At 43.0% G+C, this 9,896-nt stretch overlaps 1 long non-coding RNA gene across 3 annotated transcripts in view; it reads left to right on the top strand.

Moving 5' to 3' along the window:
• Positions 1-1,668: 1,668 nt before the first annotated feature.
• The window catches only part of LOC107995237 (uncharacterized), a 29,866-nt gene continuing 21,638 nt past the window's right edge, over positions 1,669-9,896 (top strand). Inside the window, exons 1-3 of one of the 3 annotated variants that reach the window (XR_009830192.1) lie at positions 1,669-2,256; positions 7,167-7,339; positions 9,664-9,739. This is a non-coding gene — a long non-coding RNA (uncharacterized LOC107995237). The remainder of the gene's footprint in view (positions 2,257-7,166; positions 7,340-9,663; positions 9,740-9,896) is intronic. The other 2 variants (XR_009830193.1, XR_009830194.1) reach the window with 2 other exon arrangements.

The raw sequence follows: 9,896 nt of genomic DNA, 5'->3' as shown, positions 1-9,896 counted from the left end.
GTATGTTATCAATCGAATCAATTCCGAATCACCTCTCGTCAAACTTAATAAGTTAACTCGTTACAGAAATCCACCATACATATTCTCAACGAAAACGGTGTCTCTAGTTTCGCCTCTCGAAACTTTCTATCGCCTATTCTATCTTTCTATTCTCAAATTACTTCGAAAAAATGGATGCAACACTTGGAACATCGACTCCGAAATCCAGGGGAGTCGATTGTTGTTGGCGGGGCGGAGAGAACGAGCAAAGGGGGTACGCAAAAGCGGGTACGCCGGTGTCAACGCTCGTTATGGCGTTTCGCGACGCGGGGTGCTGGGGTTGGCACGAGGGACAACATGCCATATCGGAGACACCTGTTAGTGGCAGCGGCGAGCGACGTGGCCTGACCGGGCTATAAACGTATCGCGGCCTGTATGAATAGGGCTGCGCGCACGAGGAGAGGCATGCCGGGAATTAAAAGCGCGTTGTCATATTATAATCGTATTATGGCGAGCTCGGACCCGACCCCGCAAAAACGGCCATGCCGCCGACGTCACGACACGAAGGTCGGCCACTCGATGCAGCGTGAACACCTACACTGTGCCCAACCCCCCTCCCTCCTCTTCGCCATATTGTTTTCTCGCGGCAACAATTTTTTTCTTTCCAATGGTTTTGAGACCGATCTTGGGGAAAATTTTATCTTGATCCTGATGATTCGTTATACCGTGGATTGTATTGAAGTAATTCTTCAGATATTTTTCGAATTATCATTTACGTATTCTCTAATTCACACGCATAATCATCGCAAGTTCACGGTATGTGGAAGTTTTTCTTTCGCTCGGTTTGGAAAAGAAAAAAAGAAAAAAGAAAAAAAAACCGACAACCTTCCGAATCGTTCTGAACAAACTGTAACCGATCGCCGGCAACGTCCGGTAAACATTTCCAAATCCGATCAGAGCGGGGCAGATCCACACGAGACACAAGAAAAAGGTTGGAGCCAGTCCGCGACACCGTGCACCACCACGAACGAGGAACACTCTGGCAACAACAAGCGTAATATCCTTTGTCGCGAGCGGGATCCGTGCGTTATTCCACAGAGCGTTTCGATTTAACGCACAAATGGCTCTCTGCACGGCCACGGTATGTCGAGAGAGCGGAGAAAGAGAGAGAGAGAGAGCGAGAGAGAGAGAAAGAGAGAGCGAGGGTTGGATCCGGTATCCCGGTCCTTTGATATCCATCGATGAAACGATTTATCTCTGTCCGCGTGCACTTTCAATCCGACCAGGACACCTCTCCATCGGGACAACCAGAACGCGAGTATCGAAGGCGAACGTTTCTGCATCCCGACCATCGTACCACGGGATCGCGACGAGTTTTACCAATTGCTTCGACCATGCGTCGATCAAAGTTGATTATTTCCTTTTCTTTCTCTCTTCCGTTTTTCTTTTCCCTCCCCTCCCCCTCTTTTCACCGACCTCTCCGCACGACTTTTCGAAGCATGAGAGGATCAGAGGGTGGATAACTTCGAATCCTCGTATTAGTCTCTGATAGAGAGAGCCTATGCTTCGTAGAGAAAGGTACGAAAAGTCTTCTTGAAACACGCTCCCTCGCGTATAATATTTCGAAATTTTCTATACATAATAGTTGCAACATTTTCCGTCTATCGTTAAATTTCTTTAGCGAACGATTTCTTTCCAAATTCGTCAAATTCAAATTTCCCGCCGCGCACTTAAGGGGACGGAGGCGGCCTTTGTCGGTCGGCCGCGGTTATGTCGGGGCATAACGATATGACGGGAGCATATTTTATGCGCGAAGGATCGGCAAGGAGGAGGAGGATTCCTACGGGGCGATGTAAATCAGCGCCGGGTCCCAGTGATGACATCCGGTGACGCAAGGACCGAAGGGGGAGGAGGAGCCCCGGCTCGGATCCGGTCCCCGCGGCCGCATTATTATATACGAGCGGAGCGGAGAGCGGACACCGCATACCGTCCTAATATGCCGGCCTACCGTGTGCGCCTTTGTCAGTCGTCCCAGTGAGCCTTTGTCGTTGAGGAAAGCCGACTGACTGTATATTACGTCGCGATGTAACGCGGCAGGAATGTCTACTTGTCTTTGCTTCGGTTTCGCGGCGGCAGCGGCGGTGCCGGCGACCACGACGACCTTGGAGGAAGTTTGGCTGGCCCGGTCTCCGCGATTCTTCGAGGAGTAACGAGGACTCGAAATTTTCGCCAACAAGGAGAAGAGGAGGAGAGCGTTTTTAGCTTCAGATTTCGAAGGTAGAGTGTGTGGAGAGATGTATTTGTTATAATCGGTCGAGGTTTGAATTCTTTGGTATTTTGCGCGAGTACGTTGAATTAAAATTTGGAAGGATTGTTGGATTTGATTTAAATTTTTCTTCTCTCTCTCTTTTTTTTTTTTTTTTGGTTAAGAAAGATAAATAATTGATATTTAATTTGGTCTAGTATTTTTCAACGTTTCTTATTGGTTGTTGATCTCGGTTTATTTATTTGGCTTCTAACTATTATATATTTGTTATTTTATTTTAATATTTTCCACGAGGAGAAGGAGTTTTTTTAGTATTTTTCATATTTTCTATGATTCTTACTTTTTTTTTTATAGGTATAAAAGAGATATTTGGAAGTGTAAAAAATACCTACGGTAGGATATGTTTCGCGCACGTACAAAGCACAAAATATCCTTTTGTATTCTTTGAAGTGGTAATTTTTCTTTTTTTACACACTGCCCATTTTGTTTCATTTTACACTTTTGACCGTGTCACGTTTTTCTGCTGTGTTAATTTTATTCGAACGAGAGTACAAAGAATTTGCTGATGAAAAACGATAGTACAGAATACAGAACCTTTATTTTTTGAATGTATTTATTTACTTTCTCCGCCTGCTTTTACAAAAACTGAATGACGTTTAACGCATTCGTGCAGCACAACATTTCACATTACCATTCAAATATATTGAAATTCAAAAAAATAAAGATTTGTTTAATTAAAAACAACATAAATCCAGTTAAAAATAGAATTAACAAAGTGACAAACACGAAAACATTGCCGAAGAATTAGGAAGGAAAAAAAAAAATTGAAAATCTAACGATTGATTTAACCGCTAAAAATAATAGTATAAAATTGAAAGAACGCCAAGAGGACACGAAATTGTATTTTACTTGAAAGCAAATAGAAAAATAGTAATAAATAACAAAACAGTTTGGAGATTATCGTCAAATTTGAAAAAAAAAATAGAAGAATCGAAGAATCTCTAAATTAATCACATTATCATCGTTATCGGAAGAAAATTTAAATATCATCGGATAAACTCTCGTTCAATCAAAGCTATTAAAAGAGATTTTATGTTACGATTTATGACGATAAATGTAACAAAAGTAATACACGTCTCAAAACAAAAAAAAAAAAGAAAAGAAATCCCATCTTACGAAGAGGCAGAAATATTTCAATAATTACAAAATCTACGTGTTAATTAAGTGCAAGTATGACACTTACGTATCATAGCGTTATTCTTATGCATAGTATCAATAAATATTCGATACGTCGATAAAACCGCATGAAACGGAGATAAGACCGAAGCAAGAATTCTCTGTTAGAGAAATTGATTTCTAGAAAATTCTTTCAGCGTCGGTCAACGGTTGAATAGAACTTGAACCATTAACGGTCTTTTAATTGACACGAATTAATTTACGATGCGCTAACCACCCAGAGCCAAGGTTCCGAGATGGCGATATGGCTTTACGTCGCTGGCTGTCGGCATTATACGATTGATTTATCGCTTATAAAAAGGATTCTTATCGCGTTAATAGCATTAAGTTGTAATCGAAAAAGACGTGTATGAAAGTAATTATTCTGTCATCACGCTTTCACGCGATGATTAAATCATTAAATCATAATCTCTTTTCATTTATTCCGCTTCTTTGCTTTAAATACAAGGGACAAAAAAAAAATGTGTATACAAGAAGAGTACTTTAGAAAATAATTTTCTTCCAACACTATCCTATTCACTTCAACTTTTAAACTTCAGTCTTAAAATTAATCTGCGCAACAGCGGTGTCGGAGGCGCAGTAAAACGAGAGGCTTAGCTATTTACCGATGGAATTAAGCTTACGATCGGGTGAGCAAAAGTGAGCAGAATGTCGAAAGAACGAGCGTCGATCGACGATTCTTTGCTTCGTCTATTTGAACGAGAGAGAAGAGAGGAGAGGAGAGGAGAGGAGAACAAATTGGCCGCGCGGTTCGATCGGTAGCGCGGCTTGTACGATTTTATTTGGAACGAGGATCGAAACGGTTTCGGAATCGGACGTGTCCGCGGCGGCTATGGACGTGGAGGAACGAAGAGTAGAGTCGCATGGTCGGTCTCGTCTCGCGATCGTAGTCCTGGCACGAGAGTGGCTCGTTTTGCAATAGAATTGTCGCCGCACCGCCGGGCTTTAACGAGTTAAAAAGGCGAATCTCGTTACGACTCGTATAAATGATGCTGACAAAAATGGCGGAGCGGCAATAAATTTATAGACCGAGCCGCTTCGTCTACCTCATACGGCCGCGGTCGTTAACGACCGCCTCCTTATGGGGGAGCCAGTTCTCATTACGGATGCAAACGGACTGCCGGTAATTTTCAATTGTTTCCTTGCCCAGAAACCTCGCAAAAACCGTCTCACCTTCGGGACGAGGAAAGCGAAACGGGATCGAAAACCGTCGCTAAAACATGCGGGCAATACGGTTATTGCCTGCGCAACTGGATCTGGTAAATCGCGATCATGCGACGATACGTGTTATTGCTTCAAATTGGAACTGAATATATTGCGATCTTATTATACATATGGGATGCTTCATTTTAATGCGAGCAATTTGAGACGTTTATCCGTGGATCGTGGTTGGAAGGTTCTTTGATATAAATAAATATCTTTTTCTTTTCTTTTCTCTTTTTTCTTTCTTTTTCTTTCTCATCGTCATTACACTTGTTGCGAGTTATGGACATTGCGAGAGAACAGTTGTAGTAAGAAAGTAACATCATGCGTACGAATAATAATTTTGTACTGCGTTCAACGAATAATTCTAGATATGATAAGAAACAAGTATCTCAATTTAACGAAGTGAATTAGATAGAAGTAAAAGTAAATAAAACTGCGAATGAAATTATTCGTTCGAGCTTTCATTTCTTCGATTCAGTTCGGACAGTAGATGCATGTTAATTTAAAAAGTGTTGAATTTTGAAATCACGAAACGTGATTTCAAATACAACGATTCGAAACATCGTGTGGGATTTTATACCCGAGTTTCATTTATTAATACACATTCGACTATTATCTTATTCGAAAGAAGAACAATAGTGTTCGGTAGCATGCTCGTTTCTTTTTGCTTGGGTAAAACCTTCGGTAAAATTACAGTTGCCCGTTCTGCAGCTGTGCGTTAACTGCTTGTTCAGTGATCAACTCATGATGCATAATAAACACCTATAATGCAATACCATCGAATGCACTGCATAATTTGACGTGAAGGAAGATCCAACTTGCAAGTAAATATTGACGATCCGCCTCGCATACAAAACAATGTTTTTCTACGTTTTTTTTTATATACCACATTTCCGTATATGCATATAAAAATTTAAAATACCTTTTTCCCTTAATTTCGAAATTTTCAATCCATATTCCCATTTTCAAAATACTTTTTGAACAACGCTTGAATCCATATCATCGATAGTAAGAACGATCTATATTTAAATATAGAACGCGTTTAAAAATTTCGATCCATCCTAATAATCCAATTCGAGTTACAACTCGATTTTCACCCGGAACAACCGGTTCCGACCATTAGAAGATAAGAATGAATTATCATATTCAACTTTAATTCCAACTACCAAATACGGTACGCTTGCAACTCGATCCTCCAAATCATTCGATCAACAACTATCGAACCCTCTCTCCTCACCGATAACAACGATCTGTAACAACGATCTACCATTACATACCATTAAATACCGTACATATATATATATCTCACCTTAATTTCCTTGCTACAAAAAAAAACAAAAAATCTCGAAAAATTTTAATCCATCCCAATTCCAATAACCGAATACAATACTCGACCGAGTGCAATACTCGACCTTCAAAATCATCGGGAACAACGGAACGGGTCGTCCTCCCCGTCATCGGTGGGGAGGCAGGAGCGGCGTACGACCGATATTCACCCTCTCCGCGATTCCAGTCAATCGCAATCATTGAAACCGGATTGCGATCCGGCCCTTCTCTCTCTCCCCCTCGCCGCCCCGTCCGCCCCTCGCGTGCCGCTCGCCGCCGTAATTATTATTCCGCCCCTATATTGCGCGAGGAGATGCACGGCCGAGCAAACGTAACGTAACGTAGCGAAACGGGGACGAGGCGAAACGAAACGGAACGAAACGAGCGACAGCACACCCCGCTCGTACCTATACCGCCGCCCCCACATATACCCAAACCGTTCCGCAGCGCATCCCCCCCGCGGAACCCGTGCCCTCCTCCCCCTCCGCCCCCCGGATGGCAATCAATAACTTTGAAACGGCAGCGACGTTTCGGGGAAAAAACAAATTCAGCAGGTTGCTTGATTGGAAAAAACCGTCCCCGCCGCCCCCCTCCCCCCCGATCTCCAACTCCGACTGTCCGATCCTTTCTCTCTCTCGCGCGCGCGCTCTCTCTCTCTCTCTCGCTCGGCCCGCTTGTGCCACCCTCGCGGCGGCGGCCTCTCGCACGCGTCGACACGGACAACCATCTCTCCCCCTCGGCCTCCCCCGCGCCGAACGCTTTTCAACCCCCCTCGCGGGTTGCCCCCCTCTCTCACCTTCGACTCCTCGTTCGAAAAAATCGACGATGTTCCCGCGGACCGGGAAGCCGTTACTTCCAATCGTTCCTGCATTTTATTTCCAATTCGTGCTATTCCATCTGCTCGCTCCGCCTCCTCGCGCGGACGCCTCATCGTTTCTAGGCGTTTATTGGAAATGCGGGGAAAACGGACGCAACGGGAGGTGGAGAGAGGGGGAGGAGGGATGGGGCACGGCGTGTCGCGGCTATGACGGTATAAGCATTTTTCGATTTGGAAATTTTTTTAATTTTTTCCCCCCTTTCTTTCCTTCTACATCTATTGTTTCTTTTTTTTTTTGTCATTGTTGTTGTTAATTCCGTATCGTTCAATTTTCAGGGAAGGACAGTTGACGTTCGTCACGCGTGACGTTCCTCTACGAGCGTTTCTCTAGAATCCCGGCTGGGTGGAAAGCGAGGGGGACGAAGGAATTCTTCTCCGTTGTTTGCGTTTCAAAACGACGCGACAGCTGGAATTATATCGCGCAACGCCCAAGATTCCTTATGTCACGTGTATGTAATATTTTAGATATGAATGGCAACAATAGAAAGTGAATGCGTCTCGCTTTAATATCGTTGGATTTTTGTAAAGTAAGTTAGAAAGTTTGGTTCGGAAATCTACAACTTTCCATTGTTCCATTCCATCTATTATAAATTTATATTAATAATATAAAATATATAAAATAATATATAAATTTATATTCATTGATACCTATTATAAATTTCGAAGGTTTTTAACATTTTTCGATTCAGAACATCGATTCTCGGGAATAAAGGAGCGTTATTAAAATCGATACAATTATTGTTCACGAAGCATATGATACGAAGACGCGTTACAGGCAATCTCGTTAATGGCCGCTATATTTCCCGCTCGTCGGATCTTCCGCCCACCCACCACGGGAAATACGCATATATCCGTGTAACTCGTTTCATTTTATTAAATCTAATAAATTGTCGGCCCTAGGAATTTCGAAACATTTCACTTTGCCGATCAATAACGCTATCGCGGCCTGTTCAATTTACGATGGACGGGGAAACGAGGAACGTGGTGCAACTTTAGCTTACGAGAACCAGGGGGCTTCTTAGAGATCATTAATTACTTTTACGATGAAAACAGAGGGAGGAGGATTTTATATTCGTTAATTGAAACTTTTGCCGTGATGGACAATGTCAGGGAATAGGAAAGATCTCAAACCGTTAAAGATGATATATTTATATATTCCTTTCCTAAAATAGAACTCGGGACGAAATTTTCTACAAAAATATCCGCCAAATCAAAGTACAGGATTGATCGAAACCAATGTGACGGAAAATCTCTATTAAATTTCAAAACTGGCAAATGGAGCAGCAGAAAAATCCGCGCCCACTTAAGAAAATAAGTCCATCCGAGGAGGAAGAATTCGTGTTCGAGCCGTTCAAATTTTACGCGCCCGTAAATGTCCCGGCTCGTAAATCTCGAATCTTTTGCTTCCGCGGTGTGTTCACCCCGCGAGGGGATGAAGGAGGGGTGGATCGAACCGCTTCCGCCCGAGCTAACTTCAAGATACCGTTCCCTCGCATCTTATTATCCTGCTGCTCATCTTCGATGCGCGCGCGCACGGATCATTGCAAGCGCCGCTATCGGATGAATGGAATTGCGATACCCTTTGCAGAGGCAACGGCGAACCTAAGCACGAACCTAATTGTCGGCAGGATTACGGATCAATGTCGGTATCTCTGGTGAAATTGTAGCCGGATCAGAGGCGGCTTTCGGCGGTGGCGCGGAGAGGAAATTGGAAAGAAGCTGATGGAGGGATGGTTTCGATCCCGTGGAAACCCCGAATTCCATGCTTCGAGGGGTTTAATGACGATTCGACGAGATGCACGGGAGGTGGATGGAGGAGATGCAGCCTCCCTCTCTCTTTCACCATTGCGATATAACTCGCCGATATAAAATATTCGTGTTGGAATCCGATTGAAAAGTACAAGATGTAACGATTATATTAATCTCGCATCGAGAAATTATTGCATTCGAATCGAACTTATTCCAAGAGTTATGTATACATTTATCGATCAATTGTGTACTTCGATCATCAAATCTTGATGAAAATTACTTGAAAGCAACTCGATCGAAGGTATCCAAAAAAAAAAAAAAAAAGAAAAAATAGATCATGGAACGAATAATCCTCGAAGAATCTCAATCTCGGAGACAATAATCGAAGAAATAGAGTTTCGCATGGACGTTGGACGGCACTTATGGTTTTACAAGCGGCGAGATATATACGCGTCTTCCATTCACAGTTTCTCGAAATCAACATTGTCGAGGTCCGTTTAATTGTACCCCACTCCCACTTGTAGGGGCTTAAATAAAATTCACCTTGGCCGTGGACGTATCCGCGGCCCGTGTAAATATTAATTTCACGAGGCCGGCTCGTTATAAATAACGATAAATCGGGCTCGCTTGTACAAGTTGTCGTAATAAACGTCGCGGGCCGGGCGCACAATGTGTAAAGTGCCGGGTGTAAAGTTAAGCCCCGGCCCAGTGTCCATCGGCGAGGCACGCTGCAAGTCTCGGGAGGTTATAACGCCGCCATAACCGTATACATTCCGCGACAATAATCGTTTTATGGTGGTCGGCAATATCGGCGGGTTCTACTACCACGGGAATTGATATCCTCCACCTACAACGGCCGGTTAACTTATGGCGAGTGTACAAGCCGGCCAAGATCCTCCGCCCGAGTTCGAAAAACTTCAACTCAGGTATAGGGAAATCAGGTTTCCCCACCTGATTTTCGTGAAGAGGGTGAGAGGGTGGTTTTGTTTTGAGGAATTTCAGCGTGTTCTTTTTTTTTTTCTAGGTCTTCGGAAGAAATTGAGATATTGGGACTGATAACAGACTTGATCAAGGATTAAAATTTCCAGTCGACAAATCAAGTATTTCGATAGTTTAGTAATTTAATGATCTCAATTGACTCGTGAACTGAAAGTTTAAATGAATTAATAATAAAGAGATTGTATATAACGTGAGAATAGTAATGTTGGGAGAACGTGATTGATTAGTTTTTGAATTTTTTTTCTTTTGTTTTCACTT

This window comes from Apis cerana, linkage group LG6 (genome assembly GCF_029169275.1).
Source record: "Apis cerana isolate GH-2021 linkage group LG6, AcerK_1.0, whole genome shotgun sequence".
NCBI classification, from domain to species: Eukaryota; Metazoa; Arthropoda; class Insecta; order Hymenoptera; family Apidae; genus Apis; species Apis cerana.
This window is presented reverse-complemented; position numbering and strand designations above follow the sequence as displayed.